General features: G+C 34.1%; 1 pseudogene across 1 annotated transcript; it reads left to right on the plus strand.

Annotated features, from left to right (window-relative positions):
- The first annotated feature begins 1,028 nt into the window (after nucleotides 1-1,028).
- LOC148205828 (uncharacterized) lies at nucleotides 1,029-11,030 on the plus strand (annotated as a pseudogene). The gene is made up of 3 exons (XR_015783373.1): nucleotides 1,029-1,151; nucleotides 1,312-2,437; nucleotides 7,875-11,030. The product of XR_015783373.1 is annotated as an uncharacterized LOC148205828 (transcript).
- The last annotated feature ends 10,174 nt before the right edge of the window (nucleotides 11,031-21,204 follow it).

The following is a 21,204-nucleotide window of genomic DNA, read 5'->3' on the forward strand; positions in this document are numbered from 1 at the left end:
GAATAAATCGAACATACACCGAAATGAAAAAGATCTAAAGACTGTATAGGTATAGAATTATACAGTTAAAAAATAACTTAAAAATTATATATATATATATATATATATATATATATATATATATATTCTATTAATATAATTAAATAAACAATTAAACTCAACCTAATAGTTAATGCACCTTAATACATAACAATAAGTATCAATGATAAGTAATTGAACACAATACTTATATACAAAAAGTAGTTCCAACCAAATAGTATAAGTGAGTGTTTCTCAAAATAAGTATTTTATTTTTAAATTAAGTTTAATTCTTTTTATGTTTTCATCTAAACCAACTATTTTAAAAATAAATAGTTTTTGTTCTTTGAAAAAACAAATCCTATATTTTTCAAAGTAAGTATATTTTTAAATTAATTATTTGAAAAACGTTTATTTAAAAAAAACAATAACATATTAGAATAAAGACATGCTATTGTGTTTGATTTTCTTAAACTAATCAAAGTTTTAGTTTAAATAATTTTTGAAGAAAAATCTGAGCTGCCCATGGAGGTGATTGAGTTTGGATTCTGTCCTGTATTATTATCTGCAGTATCTCTCCATTTGTGTTTTATGTGGTTGGACCGATCTTACGGTTGAAATTTAAATAGAACTTCATTGTTAGTGATCAGACATTTTTCCATAAAAAGAGTACAACTGTGAATTTAACTTATTTTATTGTAATTAGTAGGATTAACATAGCAGTATACAAGTTTAGATAAGTTATAAAGTTAAAATAGTGATTAGAGATTAAAAATGTTGAAGTGAAGATGAGTTTATAAAGCAATGAAAATATGGCAATAAGATGATAAAAAAGAATTATAATGTATGGAAGTTATTTCATTGGTTGATGATAGATGTGTGTAGGGTGAGTGGATTTTTGAGAGTTGGGGTCACACTTCCCTCTCTCTCTCTCTCACGTCCTTTTCAATCATTAATCATAATACATAAAGCTAACACAAAATCATCGTCTTCTCTTCCCTTCAGCGGGAAAAAAAAATCACATAATACTATCACTTTCCTCTCTCTCTTTCTCATATCACTCTATATTCTTTCTATTTAGCATCTTGGTGACAAAGAATCATGGCGCTTGCATTCCATGGCTTCTCCATAAGGCACACACTTATATATACATATATAAGGATATCTTTTTAATACTTTTTATGGTTTTAATTTGTTGGGTTTTGTTTGTTTAGTGTGTTTTCACTGTTATGACTGTGACTGTAACTAACTGTGTCTCTTTCTTTCTGCGGTTGTTATGATTCGGTGTGGCAGGGACTACACTTCAAAGATAAGGGCGGTTGACGTTTTCAAATGCTGGCCATTTGCCGCCGAGGGAGTCAGCCGCTGGGAGGCCGAGTCTTGGCTTCCGCCAATGACTGTTCCCAAGTTCAGTGGATGGTCGGATGAGTTTGTCGAACTGAGATCTAACCTCCCCGGAGATGGTGGAGACCAAGGAAGGGAGAATCGGGAAAGCCAGGCGGTTTCTGATGACAGTGAGTCGGAGAAAGTGGATAAGTTTGTTAGCTGTGGATGTGATGTGGAGGAGGAGGAAGTCGAGGAGGAACAGGAGAAGATTGAGATGATTTGTCCGGTGTGCAGAGATTTCAACGCTGCGACGCTGACGGCGGTGAACGCGCACATCGACGGTTGCCTTATGCGGAGGGTGAGAGAGGAGCGGCAGCGGATACGGCGGTTGAAGTTGAAGGCGCCGAAGAAGCGATCCATCGCGGAGATTTTCGAGCTGAAGGAGGACGTGGAAGAGGAGAAGCGGCCGCCGGAGATCGAGACTGAAATGAAACTCTTGCCGCTGGACGCCTGCGAGGTTTCGAGCGCTGTCACGAAGCTCCGGTGGCTTTCGGAGCGGCTCGAGGCGCTGAGATCCAACGGAATTTCCTTCGAATCGGTGAAATCCCTCGGAGCAAAGTCAAATTCCCCGGAGAAGGAGAAATCGGAGAGGCTGCGTCCTGGATGTAGGGTTTTCAACACCGTAACGGAGACGGCAGCTAACGAGCACATCAACCGTTGCCTCGCGACCGCGATGAGGGAGGAAGGGTGCCGGAGACCGAGTTTGGATAATCCGAAGCCGAAAGCGCCGAAGAAGCGCTCTATCGCTGATATTCTCACTGTAGCGCTGCCAATCGACGGTTACGGCGACGGAAAACTCGCGGCGGAGGGAGAGATAGACGATGAAGGCGAAGAGTTGGAGAAACACGGGTTCTCCGGCGTAAGAATAAAGAGTAAGAAGTGTACGAACAACATCGTAAGGAAAAAGAAAAAGGTGAAGAAGAAAAACAAGGTGGAAAAACAAAGCGTTTTGTGTCTGAACGGTGAAAGTAAGAAGATAAACAAAAGGAAGAAGAAAAAGAAGAAACTGAACAACGTGTTCACTGCAACGAAGGTATGTTTCCATGTATGTCGTTATTGGTTATACATGTCAATCAATGTCATGTTATGTTATGTATGATTTTCATGGCATAAAATATAAGTTAATCTTCCATGAATGTATGTATGCATGGTAGTACCATAATTTGGTGGGTTTTGAAGCATAAAATATTAAGCAATAGTGTAGTTTCTGTGTTGGGGTAGTTGATGGTGCCATGCGATAATAGGTTTGCGAACTCTACGCGTGGCTTTTTCTGCATCAAACTGATGCCAAAAAGTGTGGGTTATGAGTTATTAAGAGATAGCCTTACGATTGTGATTTAGAGGAAAAGACTGAATGGTTCCTACTTTCTGGTTAGGCACTTGTGAGAAAGTTGAGGTACGAATATTGAAGATGAGGGTTTATTGATGATGGGTTGCTAGCTACTACTAGGTGAAAGAGTTGAATCTAATGATGAGAGTTTTTTTTTTCCATCTAGTTACTACTATTAGATAATAGTTTTGGGGTAAATTAACTAATGGGCCATGGGGAACTAGACAAGTGTATTCTCATCTATGATGATGACTAGTTTTTCTGACATAGGTTGGATACAGATTACAGCTGGATAAGATTTGGGTTGTGTGGGATCTGTGAGTGAAGCTTCAGAATTTAAAGGATCCTTTGTTTGGTCTGTAATAGGATGTTTTGTTATGCCATGCCAGATGACACTGCGTCTGAAAATTTACGCTGGTTTGAAGTAATATCGAGTTATTATCCTATGGACTAGTGTTTTGTTTATCAAAAGTGTTTTTTCACATTAAGAGAGATAAAAGGAGAGAAAAATATAGAAGATATTATGATATTAAAAACCATTATAAAAAATATCGTATATATCTATAAAAAAATGTGATTTGCGCTCTTTATTTTTCTGAAATTGAAAAAGTATGAAACGTGGGGTATGTAATTTATTAGGTAAAATAATCCTTGTCTTTTAGAGAAAATGAAATGAATGAGATCCGAACCTAGGTGGAGAGTATGTAGCTACGAAAGTGATGAGTACATGTACATGTAATTCTATCTGAATATCAGTACATTGAGGTTGCACTATACTGATATAATGTCTGAACTTTTGGTCGGTGGGGACTTTTCCCCTTGGAATACTCGAAATGAACACATTAATGCAGTTCAATTTCAAAGTTGGATTCGGTTGAAAAAACTGACATATGAGGTCTTGTTTAAATCTACAAATTTCAACTCTAATTTTAGCTATACCTTTTCTTCCCAACGTCTCATTTTCTAATCATATTTTCTTTATACCTATCAAGTAATAATGAGTGATGAGAATAGAGTAACCTATATATGGTATCAAGACTTTCAAAGTCAGTATTCTGAACCGTATAAACAACATTTAAATATATATAGAGGTACACACACAAATATTATATATATATATATAATATTATTCATAGTATGAACATGTGTCCAACTTTTAAGAATTTAAAGTGCGTTTTGATTATTAACAATATCATGCATTTATTTGCCCTTATATTACCTCCAAATAGATACTCTAGCTATATTTTGTCCTCATTAATAAATCTCGTTATACAGTCAGAGATACTTCATTTCTTCTTTTAAAGATTCGCTCATTCTTGCATTTTTCTTAAAAGTTAAAATGTGCATCTTAAAAGTTAAAATGTGCATGATTAATATATATATATATATATATATATATATATATATATATATATATATGTGTGTGTGTGTGTTTGTGATATCATGATAATAATCATTTATCCGTAACCGTGTGGCTGAACTTTTGCTAGACGTAAGTGTTTTTTATTTATTTTTGGCAGAATTATGTAAAATGTAAATATAATAGTTGAATATCCAAATTATTTATTGAAATTAAAACTACACATACTTTAACCCCTTAAAAAAGTTGTAAATACAAGTAGAAACAACGTGGCCACGAATGTGTATTCAATTTTTCATAATAATGAAAAAGAATATATATATCTTACAGTAGGTTTTAGTTTTTAGTTTTTCAATATTTTTTATTTTAATAGTTATATATTGAATAAAATAATAGGAAAACTTGTAAAAAATATAAAAGAATCGTTTTTATGAACTTTAACCTTGAAATTAAAGGATTAATATTTTGTACATATAAAATTTTAAAGATTATTGAATAACCTTGTTTTCTAAATTATTTGATAAATTATAGGAAAATTGACAAGAATTCTAATTTGTACTAAAATTATGCTTACCATTTTTTTCCAGTATATTATAGAACTTAATATGCTATTCTGTCAAGCAATGTTTCCCTTTTTGATTCGTCAAAGTGAATATTTTGCGAAAGAATACTATTATTCAGTTACTACAATTTTGGTTATTTTACTATAAAATGCAAAAATAAAGTAGAAAAAAATTGTTGTTAGGACTGAGAAGGCATCGAACTTTGAATCCATATATATATATATATATATATATATATATATATATATATATATATATATATATAATTGAGTAAATTTAAGTATTGGTTAAAAGATAAAAGAACTTGAGTATTAATTTAATTTGGCATAAAAATTTACCATATATTCATACAACAAGACAATGTACATAGATCATCTTATTTTTGAAAGTGAGGATTCGAGTTGACTACATATTACATAGTTAAGGATTACATAAGCTTAATTTCCATGCTATCAAATTATTATTACTATTATCATGAAATGAATAAGCTCTTAAAAGTTTCCTTTATTAATAATGTCCACCTTTAGGCATATACGTAGTTAATACTATTAGTTAAAATGATAATATTTTTCTTTCCTCGCTATTATAAATAAGATAAAATTTCGAAACATAACACCTTTACAGTGCGCTGATCACATCTGCAGTTTCTTTTGAGCACAATATTTAACTTATACGCAATTTTTATATTTATGGGTTTAATCTTTACACAATCAATGAAAATTATGTCTATACGATGATTTTTGTGTAGTCATATATTGTTCAAATATATCATTGCATCACAAACTCACAGTCACTGCTTAGGAAATTGGACTCTTGTAATGGTGAGTGAACTCATTGGATGTTAGACAAACTTTTACGATAATTGTTTAACACTTGAACTGAACTTATTTAAAGTTTTAATTAAAATCATTATCAAGGATATTTAGACTGATATCATTTCTATTACAGGTACGTTTAGACAGATATATTTTGTAAGAGATTTTAATTTTTAATACACATTCTCTAACTTAATTATTCTTAAAAGTGAAATAAAAAATATAAAACAAAAAGTTAGCATAAATTTATTTACTTTAAGAATTAAAATACATTATGCTTCATCATTATACTACATAATAGGTTTGGAAGATAAAAATTTACATCTAATTAAAGCCATCAATTAATACTGTTCTGCAATACCACATTTATTTACTGTTTCCTTTAAGGAAGAAAAAGAAAGTAACTTAATTGTGATAATTTTGCTATATGTATTTACTGTTTCTTTTAAGGAGGAAAAAGAAAGTAACTTAATTAATCGTGATATTATTAGTATTATGGCATGTTTAGGGTTATTAATTACTGCTCATTTGCTTCTAATTTATGCAAACTGGAAATACACAGCAAAAGGTAGTTATTGAGATATTTAGGGAATTATATCCATTATTTTTTACATTATACACAGAAATAGTTTGCTATGAAATCATACTTATTATCTCTGTACCCAAAAAGAAAGAAAACCAGACAAGTCTTTACCCGTACTGAAATTACTTTTCTCGTTTGAAATGACTAATTTCGAGAGCTTTGCTTTAATAAATTAAGGAATTTATTTGCCTCAGCAACATATATGCATCTTTCTCACTTCCTGTCTATGATTAAGAGTGGGAGATATTATAGGGTTAGTAATAGTACTTTAAAGTTGTTTAATTTTTTTCCTAGTCAATTAATCTAATTTTTAAAGAAAAAAAATATTATTGTATTCTTGAAAATAAGTACTTTTGTTGTGTTCAATAATTAAGTTTAAATGTAATATATAAAACTATGAATTATTTAAAATTCTTTAATTTTTTATAAATAAAATAAATTATTTAAAATTAATATAACATAATACAAATCATAAATTACAATTTTCTAATATAAAAAAAAAAATGACAAACATAAGTAATACATTCAAAAACATTCTTATATTGCCTCTTATTTCTATAACGGTCCATAATGGAGTTCAACACAAATTTTGGAAATTGCATTGATTCTAAAACAGATTAATTTTAAAAGTTTATTTTGACATCAATAATTTTAAAATTTAAAAAGGTACGATTGTTTAAGCTTAAATAATTTTATGTATAATTATTTCTTTCAGGGTTTCTTTGCTTAATTATTGTTTTTAATTTTAGGAAATATTTCAGAATATTTTGTATGTTTTGTTTTTTTAAATTACAAAATAGTATAAATTATTGATGTAACATCCCATAATGTTACTATGAATAACATAGTCAACTAAATATATTTTATTAACAACTTGAACAAAAACATGTAAATACATAAACATGCATAAAAGAAATATAACCCATTTAAAGACATAAATTTAGAAAACAACTCAAATAAATTTTATATATATATATATATATATATATATATATATATATATATACACACACACACACAAGTCTTTTAAAAGGGTAAATTAACTTTTTCATAAACTAAAACATGCACGCATATTTGGGACTTTAAGAAGACTGAATTGCACTAACACCTTCCAAAAACTCAAGTCCTACTTTGAAACATTTTTAATTGAAAAATTAACTTTTCTGTAAACTACTAATAAATGGCATAAGAAGCTTCCCCCTCAAGTTTTCTTGTAATGCATACCATTTTATTTTATTTACTCTGATGTTATTAATATGATTCGTAATTCCCAGACAAACTATATGAACGTTCATTCATTTCCCTTACTAAAATAACATACATGTCTTATGAGTCTCTATATAAAATCAAATCATTATTTTTAATTATTTATCGTATTAAAAGGGATTTTTGCCTTTCTTAATTATTTAATCTATACTTAAACTATTTCCATTAATTAAGCATAATGAAATGCATACAAATATCAATTAAAATAAAACTACCATTTAAACCAAATTTTGAAGTTAAAAGTTTAAATGTTCATATTCTATATATACAACGAGAGAGATTATGCATTTTACGTATATTTATTAATTATAAATACTCTTATAATGCGTGTGTCGGCGATACCTGCTAGTTTGAAGAAGTGTGATTCCTCTGCCTGAAAATGGTGGAAGTTTAGGAAAGAAGAAAAGAAGCAAAATGGGAGGAAAGAAGAGGAAATAAGCCATTTGGAATCCAAAATTTGATTCCACTGTGTTATTTTTTACGTTACTTCTGCGTTTGTTGTTATTTATCATTATTAGGCTTAATCAAGTTAGTTAAATTTTGAATGTCTCAGGAGGATGCTTGTAAACGCAAAATGCAGAATCCAGTACATAGTTTAAGGAAGCTAGGTACTGTTGGGAATAAAAAGGTTAAACTTGATGACATTGATGCTTCTTCTGCACGTGAGATGAAATTGGATGCAAAGATTGTATCAGTAGATAAGAAGGAAAAGCTGAAAAACTGGGACTTGGTTGTAAAGCAACAAAAGGCAGTGTCTCCCGTTCATGGCACTCTTAAGAATCACAAACATATTTCTGGAAGTACTTCAAGTGGTAGTAACATTCAAAATGATACTGAGGAAAGCCACTACGATGTTCAAGTACCATCATTGGATAAGCATTTGGGATTTTCTGTTGAGGATTCTATACTTAGTCCGAAAAAGAGAAACTCTTTTGATGAAACCGTGTTGAGTTTATCTTCAGATACGCTGACCTCTTCATTTGGAAAAGAGCAGTCCTCTGGAAATGTTGGAGGAAGTTCCAATTTGGAAGAAAGAAGAAAGGACAACACTGCCATTAACACAGATAACAGGAAGGAGGTTAGTCCTATAGTTGAAAGTAAACAGTTTTCCAATATCCTGGGACAAGTTTTTGTACAAAATATTTTGAAGCCGTGTACCAATCTAGAGAAATCAAAAAACTTATTTGAGAACACTGAATCATTATCCCACATGACAATTTGTGATAATAATTTGCACCGGTTTGATGGCAACACAACCACTCTGCATGATAACGGTTCTAGATCTCTTTCAGCATTTCAAGGGGGGCAGAGTTCTGGCATAAATACGCAAACGTGTGAATCTGAAGCTTTTAGTTACGCTGGAAAATTCATTGATCATTTGGGAGGTCCAACTTTTCAACCTAAACATGCAAATACAAGGACTTATTTGGAGCCTTCACCCTCTTATTCTGCTTCCTGTGATGAAATAAATGAGAGACCTGAATTTCCATTCCGCACACATGGAAACAAGGATAATAATGGCCAGGCTTTGGGTGGCCGATCGTTGTCAGGCACATTTTCTGCAGATATGGTTGCTAATTCGTTTCTTCTGCCTGGATGGGGTAAAGGAAGCGCAAAGAATCACTGCATGGAGCAGAACTCTTATGGTTTGCCACTCAATTCTCATGGTGAGCTAATCAACTTCGGTTCAGGTGGAAAAGTTGGGATGATCCAACCAGAGACATCATGTACTTTTAGAGGTTCTTTAATAGCACCTTTGGATAATGTTTTCCATGAAAATAGTCAGGACTATTTAAGGATTGGTAAGAGGCATGTTGTTCAGAAGACTCCTCAAGACCGGGGAAATCCATTTCCGCACTATTCAGGTAGTTGGTTAGGTGTTAGAGAGTTACAGAGCAGGAAGAATGAAGATATCTACCCGCATAATTCTGATTGTTGTTCCAATCTCCATGTCCAGCCACTTGATTCAGAAGTGAACCTTCTGAGAAACCCTTTCATTGAAAAAAATCAACTTGGCAAGGTGCCAAATCATAGGGAATATGGAATTATTTCTCCAAGAGGTAGCCCGGGTCTTGTTTCATCTATTTCCAGCCAACCAACAATGAGGTTGATGGGAAAAGATGTTCCCATTGGTAGAAGCAGCAAAGAAAAGCAGCAAATTTTCGGAGGAGTTATTTGGGCTGAAGAGGAATCCAGAAGAAGGCATTATTCTGAAGATGACGATTCTTTGTTAGGAAGATGTTATATGCGTGATTGGGCTACTGGTTCTAATTTACAGAAACAAACTGAGAATGTGTTACAATCTGTGAAAATTCAAAGCAATCAAGCATTGCAAAGTACCCTGTTGATGAAAGTCCAAACTCTGAATTTATCAACCTGCAAAGTGATCATATATCTCAGAATGCAAGCCTTGGAACCAGCAGAAATACTAGTACTAATTTGCGTCGTATTTCCGAAGTACCTACTTCCTGTGCAATATATTCAAGGCAACCAGAACACTTGCCCGAGCAGTTTGTATCCGGAGCTAAAACACCAGGACTCTGCTTTCATTCTCAGGTACCATCTAGTCCTTACAATTTCCATCTGTCTACTTTAAGCAACGGTGAGCAGAATGGAGAGAAGAAGCGCCATCGTGTAACAAATTCAGCTTTTGGATTTCCGTTCTTGCACCCAATTGTTGAAGAACAGGCCAAATCATCTTGGTTCAAGAGGTCCTATACCAGTTTTCCAGCATCTTCATTAGGCTCAACATATCAAAAGATGCCTGGGAGCTCTACTACTACAAGTTTTCATCAAAATGCATGGAGAAATGATTCAACAACCCCATTCGTGAATCATTCAGATGTTTTGCATCCTAATTCTGGGACTTCTCACTATCCCAGGAACAGCCCTCTTTCCCCAAAATCTAGTACTCATCCTCATTCTCCATATGCTTCAGTTTCCAGCGTTGCCATAGATGGTTGTAGAAAAATACTTAGGGTCACTGACAGGTGAAATTAGATGATATGATTGCCAAAGACCAGCATCCATGCACCAATGCCAGGAAGAGACCCGCAGCTAATACTTTTGATCCTGCAATACCTAACAAGTTACTTAATATAGAAATGCACAAAACTCAAGTACCATGACAGGGCTGGGTCGAGTGACTTCAAGTACAAATTTGCCAAAAAACACCAGAGAAGTTGAACTTAATCTCCAAGTGGGTGCAAGAAGTGAATGTGTTTTGAATGAAGCTCGGAATCTAAATCCCACAAGCCATTTTGGCTTTGGTTGTTCAGACCAGGATGGCGTGGTAGTATCAGGTCCTGTGAAACTCGGTCTGGTGCTAAGCATATTCTGAAACCGTCACAGAATCTGGATAACTCAACACCGATCCATTCTGCCATTTCTATTGCTGCGACTTCTGACTGTGGTAGGGATCTCGAACTTCAAGGAAAATTGACAAAAATGTACATATTTTAAGTGTAAATCATCATTTATGATGAGACCTTTTGCCTTAATAGGACACCCGTGAACATAACAGAATCGTCCATGTATAATATTGTTAGCTTGCTGAAACAGGTGGATATAGATCTTTTATCATCTTCGCAATCCTGGGAAATGTTCAATAGCTTTTGACTAAACTCTACCGTTTGCAGATTTTTTTAGCTGAAGAGTGCAGTTACAAAGAAATATTGTTATATTTTTTGTTGTTTGAATCTGAAGGATGGGATTGTTATAATTTCATCAGAAAATTTCCTACGGAGTTACTATTCAAAATAAAACTTTTTGTTTGAATAATGAAGTCGAATATAAAGTCTTCTTGACAGGTTTAGAATCATCAGTATCATTAAGAGCGAAAGCTGTAATGATGACGGGAAATTTAAAATTGGTAATAAAACAATTATCAAAGAGTACGAGTGTATAATAGTTGTTTGGTTAAAAATGTTGAGAATTAGTTAGAGCATATGCAAAGTTGTATGAATTTGGAGGCAATTAAATTAGCCCTAATTACAAACTTTTGATTGATAAAGAGAATGGGCCAGATTGTAAAGAGCGGACCCAATGGCTTCAACCCAAAACGCACCCACTAATACCAAAACGCAAAACTCACTTGCGTTAGAAAATCCCTCGCAATCAGATGGTAGGTGGCTGGCAACGTGGGACGCATCTCGTGAATGGAAAGGAAGGTTCTAGGGCTTCCATGGAAACCGGTCGTCGAAGCAAGCAGTTGTCTTCACCGGAGACGATGGGAGAGAAGACCGAAAAGAAGAAGAGGAAAGGCACGGTTTAAAGGTTAGTGAAAGAGATCTCTGTTAGCTCTTTAGAAGAAAAGAATGTCTAATATTATTGCTTGAGTATTGTACGTTCTTAGAGAGTTGAATGTTAAGGGGAAAACTCTATTTATAGAGTTATGAAGGGTAGGGAAAATAACTGAAAACAGAAAGCTAACCTAACAGTAACCTAACTTGATTACTGTTTGAAAACAGTAATCTATTTAACCAATAATACTTAATAGCCTCCCCTCAAGCTGGATGGTGTATAGTTGCCAGTCCAAGCTTGGGAACAATAGATTTGAACCGAACACGGTGAGGAAACTTGGTAAATATGTCCGCTAGTTGTTCATCTGAGCGAATGGGGAGAAGATGTAAAGATTAGCTTGCACCTTTTCACGAACAACATGGCAGTCAGCTCTATATGCTTGGTTCTTTCGTGAAAGCTCTGATTATGAGCTATATGTCGGGCAGATTTGTTGTCACAGTATAGGGCTGGATCCCAGCTTCCTTGATCTGTAAGTCCTCTAAGAGATAGTGTATCCATGTAGCTCACAAGTAGTGGCTGCCAAAGCACGATATTCAGCCTCAGTGGAGGATCTGGAAACAGTGCTCTGTTTTTTTGATTTCCAAGAGATGAGTGATGACCCAGGAAGACGCAAAAACCTGTAGTGGACCTCCTACTGTTGGGGCAGTTGCCCAATCTGAATCACTGAAGGCCTTTAGCTGTATGGGAGAATCAGCTGGGAATAATAGTCCTTCTGAGGGTTTAGACTTATGTACCTAAGAACATGTTGAATAGCCCGATAATGGTAGTCAGTTGGAGATTGCATAAATTGACTCAATAAATTAATAGAGAAACACAAATCAGGTCTAGTGTTAGTGAGATAGAGCAACTTCCCTATTAATCTTCGGTATGAGGTTGGATCTTTCAAATAGCTGTCAGTTTTGTATAGGGTGCTCGTGTCACTCAAAAAAGGGGTTGAACAGGGCTTGCAACTCTGCATTCCCGTCTCCTCAAGTATGTCTAAGGCATATTTTCTTTGAGACAAATGAATTCCTTTCTGGGACCTTGCCACCTCCAATCCTAGGAAATATTTGAGTTCTCCTAGATCCTTTACTTGGAACCTGTTATGCAAAAGGCTCTTTATGTGATTGATTTCTGTCATAGAATTCCCTGCTAATATGATGTCATCAACATAAACAAGTAGGGCTGTGAAACCAGTAGGTGTCCCTTTGATAAAGAGAGAATGATCACTTTTGACTGTATATAGCTAACAGAGGTAAGAAAAGTGGACAACTTTTCAAACCATTGTCTACTAGCTTGCTTTAGGCCATATAATGACTTAGTGAGTTTGCAGACTTGGCCTTCCTTTGAATATTAAGACCAGGAGGTGGCTCCATGTAGACTTCCTCATTTAAGTCTCCATGCAGGAAGGCATTATTCACATCCAGTTGATGTAAAAACCAGTTTTTAGAAGCTGCTAGCGCAATTAGTAATCTAACGGTAGTTAGCTTGGCAACGGGAGAGAAGGTGTCTAAATAATCTATCCCTTCTTGCTGGGTGTAACCCTTAGCAACTAGGCGGGCCTTGTACCTTTCTATGGTGCCATCAGCCCTGTATTTAATCTTGTATACCCATCTGCACCCAATGGCAGTTTTCCCTTGAGGAAGCTGTGTTAGAAACCACGTGTTGTTATCCTGCAAGGCTTTTATTTCCTGGTGCATTGCCTCTGCCCATTCACTTACATCTTTGGCCTCATTGTAAGAGTGGGGCTCACTGTTAGCAGTGATAGCCATGGTATATCTTGAATGCTTTTCTGTCAGAGAATCACAACATAATAGATCAGAAATGGGGTAAGGGGTTGTAAACTTATTTTTCACAGACAAGGATTGATTAACCTGGTGGATGTAGTCATCTAGATATCTTGGAGGCTTTCTGATCCTGTCAGATCTCCTGTATCCGTGATCCCCTTCATCGTTATCAATCTCATTATCAATGCTATTCTCTTCGACAATGTCATGCTGTATTTCTTCTTCTGCAAACCTTTCATCATTATTAGAGGCAGAATTGCCTAAGGAATCATTGAGAAAGGTAATTCTGTCAGCTTCTTCACCATCCACTCTGTGTTGTTCTGCTGATTCTTCCAAGGAAAAAATCTTCATAAAAATAACGTTCCTACTTATAAACAGCTCTCTAGTGTTGATGTCAAGGACAATATAACCCTTGACTCCACTTTTGTATCCAAGGAAAATTCCTTTCCTTGCTCTTGGGTCAAGTTTGCTCCTGCCAGCTGCAAGGGTGGAAGCAAAACAGAGGCATCCAAAAGTTTTTAAATCTAAATAAGTGGGGGGAACATCGTAGATACGATCATGAGGGGTTTTGTTGTTAAGAATGGGAGTAGGCAATCTGTTTATTAGGTAGACAGCATGGCTAACAGCATAGGACCAATAGGCATTAGGTATACTGGATTGGAACATAAGGCTACGGGTGACATTTAAAATGTGTTGGTGCTTACGTTCAACAACTGAATTCTGCTTAGGGGTCTCAACACAACTAGTTTGATGACTAATACCATGCAAGTTATAGAAGTTGACACAGTTGAACTCAGGTCCATTATCAGTTCTAACAGTTTAATAATTTTACCAAACTGATTCTTAATCTTAACAATAAAATTCTGTAATAAGTCTCTAGTTTGGCCCTTATTGTTCATCAAAAAAATCCATGTATGTCGGCTATAATCATCAACAATAGTAAGAAAGTATTTATGTCCATGAACAGAAGAAATAGAATAAGGACCCCATATATCACAGTGAATCATCTCAAAACATTCAGTAGATAGAGAATTGCTTATAGGGAAACAATTTATGTTGCTTAGCATAGTGGCAAACATCACAAACTGTATCAGCATTCATTTTGACATAGGGAAAATGTTCACAAATCGTTTGACAGCCTTGTGTCCAGGATGGCCTAGTCTATAGTGCCATAGATTTACATCAACATGTTTAAAAGAAAAAACAGATTTTGGAACAAGGTCCTGATCAGAATTTGGAAATTTGTAAGTAGTAGAGACCCTTGTAAGAGTTAGCACACCCAATCATCTTCAATGTAGAATTCTCCCTTATCTAACAAACCTCAGAAGAAAAAATTAGGCTACAATTCAAGTCTTTTATAAGACTTTGAACAGAGATTAAGTTGAAAGAAAAATCAGGGATATAAACACATTAAAAATCACAAAGTTCTAGAAAATTGAACAGTTCCTGCATGTTTGGCAGTGATAACAGAATTATTAGGCAATTTAACAGTAATGGGTTTAATCTTATAGAAGGTAACAAAATTCCTTTTCTCATGGGTCACATGATCAGTGGCCCCAGTGTCAATAATCCAAGAGAGAGTACCTGGTTTGTCCTCCTTGTCATTCCTCTGCATCTGATTGATCTTATGTGTAGGTTCATCAGCTTTCTCAATCATTTTTAGGAGTTTTTCAATCTGGTCTGGGGTGAGTTTGTTGAAAGTAGTGCTGGGTCTCCCTGATGAGTATATCTGGTCCAGAACTGCTTTGGCAGACATTAGTAGAATTCCAGCCACTTCTCTTCTCTGGATTGTTGTCATTCTTTTTGTACCAAGGTGGAAAACCATGCTTGGAGTAGCACTCATCCACAGTGTGATTCATCTTGTTGCAGTAAGAGCACTGTTTCCCGTAATTAGGATTCTTTCCTCTGCCTCTTCCCAGACCATGTGACCCAACACCACGACCTTGATTTTTCCAGGTCTGGTCTGGTTTCCAACTGCTGTTCTTGTTAGCAACATTGGCTATGACTCTACTGGTTTCAGTAGTGATTATGGCTTGCAGTGCCAGATTCAGACCTTTCTTGTCTCTCTTGTTGCATAATGAGAGAGAAAACACGATTGATGTTTGGCAAAGGTTCCATCAACAGAATCTGGGTCCGGACAGTATTATAAGTGTCATTTAACCCTTTTAAAAAACATATAACGTGCTCTACTTCTCTGTATTTTAGAGAAGTTTTTGAGAGTTCACAGCTGCAAGGTATTTCGCAGGTACAGTTTGGTATGGGTCTAAGATATTCCAATTCTTCCCAGAGGATTTTTAAGTCAGTAAAGAATTGATTAACAGTTCTTTCCCCTTGTTTGATTGAATGAATGTCTTGGAGAAGATCAGAGATTTTAAAATAATCACCTTTAGAAAATCTCTCCTTTAGCTCTTCCCACAATTCTTTAGCTTCTTCAACGTATATTACACTTTCTGCAATTTCTGGAGAAAGTGTTTTTATAATCCACGAGAGTACCATCATGTTGCATCTTTCCCATGCATCAAACAAAGCTTCATTTTCTTGGGTTTCTTGATAGACCCATCATAAATTTGATCTTGTTTTTGGATAGGAGTGCTCTTCTCATGCTTATGCTCCAAGAGGAGTAATTATTCTCACCCAGGACTTGAGAGATGAGGGTTAATCCTGGATTCTCCCTGGGTGTAAGTAGAAAGGACTGGCAGATGGTCTGTGGTATCCATGGTAGAAGGAAACAAGAAATATGCAAGAAACTATGCAAGAATCATCAAAGAACAAAACTGGGCAGCGGAAATGAGGTGGGTATGGTTTCTGCTTGATACCATAAAGAGAATGGGTCAGACTTGTAAAGAGCGGCCCAATGGCTTCAACCCAAAACGCACCCACTAATACCAAAACGCAAAACTCACTTGCGTTAGAAGATCCCTCGCAATCAGATGGTAGGTGGCTGGCAACGTGGGACGCATCTCGTGAATGAAAGGAAGGTTCTAGGGCTTCCATGGAAACCGGTCGTCGGAGCAAGCAGTTGTCTTCACCGGAGACGATGGGAGAGAAGACCGAAAAGAAGAAGAGGAAAGGCACGGTTTAAAGGTTAGTGAAAGAGATCTCTGTTAGCTCTTTAGAAGAAAAGAATGTCTAATATTATTGCTTGAGTATTGTACGTTCTTACAGAGTTGAATGTTAAGGGAAAAACTCTATTTATAGAGTTATGAAGGGGAAGGGAAAATAACTGAAAACAGAAAGCTAACCTAACACATAACCTAACTTGATTACTGTATTTGAAAACAGTAATCTATTTAACCAATAATACTTAATAATTGAAAATCTGAAAAACTTTAAGATACAAATTATTGGCCAATTATGTTTAAAAATTGTATCGAATATGCTAAATCTTCTCATAAATGTAAAAAATACGGAGCTATACAATAAGTGTCTATAAAATAGCATAGTAAAAGGGAGAAATCCAATCCGTTTTTTTCTGGCCGACCTACTATAAACATGTTAAATATGGGTAATGGTTCGCCATTATAACATCTTTTAATTAATTAATTAATTAATTAATTAATATTTTTTATTAAATAAAATAACTATTACATTTATATGTTAAATTATTTTATTATAATTAATAATTAAAACTTAATTTGAAAGTGTTAATATTTAAATTATAGTTTTAATTTTAAAAAAAAGGTTAGTGGGCTAGCTTGTCGCTTTTGGTCTCTTAATTTAGTAGAGTAGATGATGAGCACAATAGGAGGGTTACTCCTACACCACCACACATTGCTCCCTGCATCACCACACTTTTTTTAAATTCCAAAACTATCCTTTATATTTTAAAATATCCTACACCTCCTCATTTTTTTTTGAACGGATATCGACATCCGTTGAAGAAAAAATTCTTCAACGGATGTGCCACATCCATTTAGTTTTTTTTTTTTTTTAAGTTTTTAGTTTTTTTAAGTTTTTAAATTAATATATAAATATTATTAATTTTTTTAAAATTATTACTTAATTATTTATAAATTAATTTTATTTTATTTAATAAAATAATTATTATTAATTTAATTTATGTATTATTTTTTAAATAATAATTAAAATACTTATGAATATTTTAAATTTTTAGTTTTTAATTTATTATATTTTTAATTAATATAAATATTATTTAATTAATTTAAAATTATTACTTAATTACTTATGAATTAATTTTATTTTATTTAATAAAATAATTATTATTAATTTAATTTATATATTATTATTTAAATAATAATCAAAATAGTTTTAAAATTTTTATTAAAACGGATGTCGCCACATCCGTTGAAGATTTTCTTTTTCTTTTTAAATAAAAACAAATAATTAAAATATAAAATATGTGAACGGACGGATGTCAACATTCGTTGAAGGTGAAACGGATGTTGACATCCGTTTTAGAGAAGGCAAAATTGGTATGGGGTGGTGCAGGGAGCATTCGGTGGTGGTGGAGAGAGCAACTGCCCACAAATAGTTGTGCTTGTTTTGGATAAGTTAGCGAGCTAGCTTGTCCATCACTATAGGTTGCTCCCTACACCTTCTCAACTTTTTTTATTTCCAAAACTCACCTTATTTAAATATTTATTTTTTACTTTTATCTATTTTAATCTAAAACTCTAATCTAATTCTACTCCCTTTCACTCTTCACTGCAGCAGCCTCCACACCCCCACATCATAGAAAACCCTAATCTAATCCCACTCCCTTTCACTCTTCCTTGTCGCAACCCTTACAGCCCTGCACCACAAAAACTTCTTTTCTTCCTCTCTTCCTATTTCCCTTTTTCACTGTCACGGCCTCACACCCCCACACCCTCACAGAAATTTTATTTTTTTCCTTTCACTCTCTTCTTCCTCTCCTCCTAATACTTCTCTTATTTGTGATTTTCGTTTCCTCCTCCACTTTTTATGCTTTCATTATCACTAAGTTGACTCCAGAGATGGTTGGTTCGCGAAGAAGAGTGTGGTTTATGGTTGATTTCACCCTAAAAATGCTGGTATTTGTGTGTTGTTGTTTGAAAAACATAGAAAAAGCCAAACGCGAAGCCTGAACAGATATGAGAGATCCCTTTGGCTTTCAACGGATCTTGATTTCCGTCGATGGATATCAAGATTTGTTGAAGGCCCAACGAATCTCGCATATGTCTTTGCGTTTTGCGTTTGGCTTCTCTTATTTTATTTTTGGTTTTAGTTTGTTAATTTTATTTTTTTGTATAAATTTTTATGAGTAGTATATAATTTTAGATTTTGAATTATTTATTAATTTAATTATAATTATTTAATTTGTTTAAAATTTGTTCTGTATAAAAGAAAATTGTTCAAAGATCAAATGAATCTTGATTTTCGTTAACGGATGTCAAGATCCGTTGAAGGCCAAATATATCTCTCATATTCGTTGATATGCAGGACAAATTGAGAATAAGGAGGTGTAAGTAGCAACTTGTGGTGGTGGAGGGAATAACCCTCGTCTATTTTATTCCTATTACTACAAGTGTCAAAGTAAATTAGTCCAACTCATATCTTCAGCTAAAGTTGACTAAATTCAATGAACTTAAAATTTGTAACTCAATTAAGACCCATCACTGGTTTGTGGAATTGACTCACTTTTTTTTTATTTATTTATTTTATTTATTTATTACATATAGTTATTGTAGTATAATTATATCATAGTGAATTGACTCGATTCATTTTGCACAACAATAACACATTTCACCAAACATTATTATAAAAATATTAGTTAAAAATTATACGAAATTTGATAAACAAATAAATTAATCATTCAAAATATTTAAACATTATTGAACAAATTTCTAATATTTTAAAATATCAAACTATCAATCTACATAATTAAAATCCATAAATAATTATAATAACAAATTGTAAAATAATTATAATAAACAAATTGAGTGACAAGTCAATTTTTTGTTTAACCTAATTTAACTTAAATATGTGATGAGTTAGATTGACTCAAGTTAAAATTTACTTGAACATCTCTACTAAGTGATTCTAACAGTTTCAATAGTCTCTTCTCAAGCTGGATGGTGTATACTCACTAATCCAAGCTTGGGAACGACATGGGAACTTACTAAAAATGTCAACTAACTTTTCATCTGAGCGAACAGGGAGAAGATGCAAGACATTAGCTTGGATCTTCTCACGTACAACATGGCAATCTAATTTATATGTTCCGTCCTTTCATGGAAGCTCTGGTTATGAGCTATATGCCTAGTAAACTTGTTGTCACAATATAGAGCAGGAGTGCTAGCAGCCTTAAGATGAAGGTCTTGAAGAAGATAATGGATCTAGTGTACCTCAAACACAATAGCAGCTAAGAAACGGTATTATGCTTCGGTGGAAGATTTGGAAATAGTGCTTTGCTTCTTGGATTTCCTTGAGATAAGAGATGAACCAACAAAGATGCAAAAACCCGTAGTAGATCTTATAGTGTTATGGCAGGTTTCCCAATCTGAGCCATTGAAGGATTATATTTGCACTTGTGAATCAATAGTAAAGAAGAGTCCCTTTGAAGGGTTGGACTTGATGTACCTAAGGATATGCTACACAACCTGATAGTGCTAGTTAGTGGATAATTGCATAAAGTGGCTTAACAAATTAATAGAGAAACATAATTCAAGTCTAGCATTAGTGAGATAAAGCAACTTCCCTATTAACCTTCGATAGGAGTTAGGATTGTCCAAGTAACTTTCTGAGTTTGTATCACTTAGAAAGGGTATAGAACAGGGTTTGCATCCTAGCATTCTTATTTCTTCAAGGATGTCTAGAGCATATTTCCTTTGAGAAAGATGAAAACCCTTCTTAGATCTGTCCACTTCAAAGCTTAGGAAGTTCTTAAGTTCTCCTAGATTCTTGATTTGAAACCTATTATGCAATAGGACCTTTATGCGATTGATCTTTTTGATCGAATTCCCTGCTATAATGATGTCATCTACATAGACAAGAAGAGTTGTTAAATCTATAGTAGTGAGCTTAGCAACTGGGGAGAAGGTATCTAGATGATTTATTCCTTTTGTTGGGTATAACCTTTGGCTACTAAACGAGCCTTATGTGCCATCAACTTTGTATTTGCTCTTGTACACCCATCTACACCCGATAGGAGTTTTTCCATGAGGTAATTGTGTTAGATACCAAGTATTATTATCATGTAAAGTCTTGATTTCTTTCTGTATAGCATTTGCCCACTCATGTGTGGTTTTGGCCTCATCATAGGAGTAGAGTTCATTGTTGGCAGTGATGGCCATAGCGTATTTTAAATGTTTCTCAAACAAAGAAATATAAGACAACATATCAAAAATGGGGTAAGGAGTCTTGAAATTATTTATTAACTTGATATATGTAGTCATTTAGGTACCCTGGGAGTCCTTCTAACTTTGATGGATCTTCTGTGAGTGTGATTTTCTTCACTTTTAGCAGAGTTGTTGTTGTTGTTATTGTTAGTATCAATCAACTCAGATTGCCTCTAGTCATTAGTGCCCCTTTCAACTAGTCCCTCAATATCAATGGAATTGTAGCTGCATAGAAGGTCATTAAGAAACAGTTTTGTCTTTCTTCGTATTGTTAGCTTCTCTATTGTTTTGCTGGTCTTTATAAGGAAAAATATCTTCATAGAAGATGACATTTCTACTTATGAAAAGTTCTCTAATGTTGATGTCAAGAACAAAATAACCCTTGACATCATTCTTATAACCAAGAAGGACTCCCTTTCCTAGCTCTAAGGTCAAGTTTACTTCTATTACTTTCAAGAGTGGAAGCAAAGCATAGACACCCAAAGGATTTTAAATT

Source organism: Vigna umbellata, chromosome 1, assembly GCF_029865625.1.
Source record: "Vigna umbellata cultivar VRB3 chromosome 1, Vumbellata_1.0, whole genome shotgun sequence".
NCBI lineage: Eukaryota > Viridiplantae > Streptophyta > Magnoliopsida > Fabales > Fabaceae > Vigna > Vigna umbellata.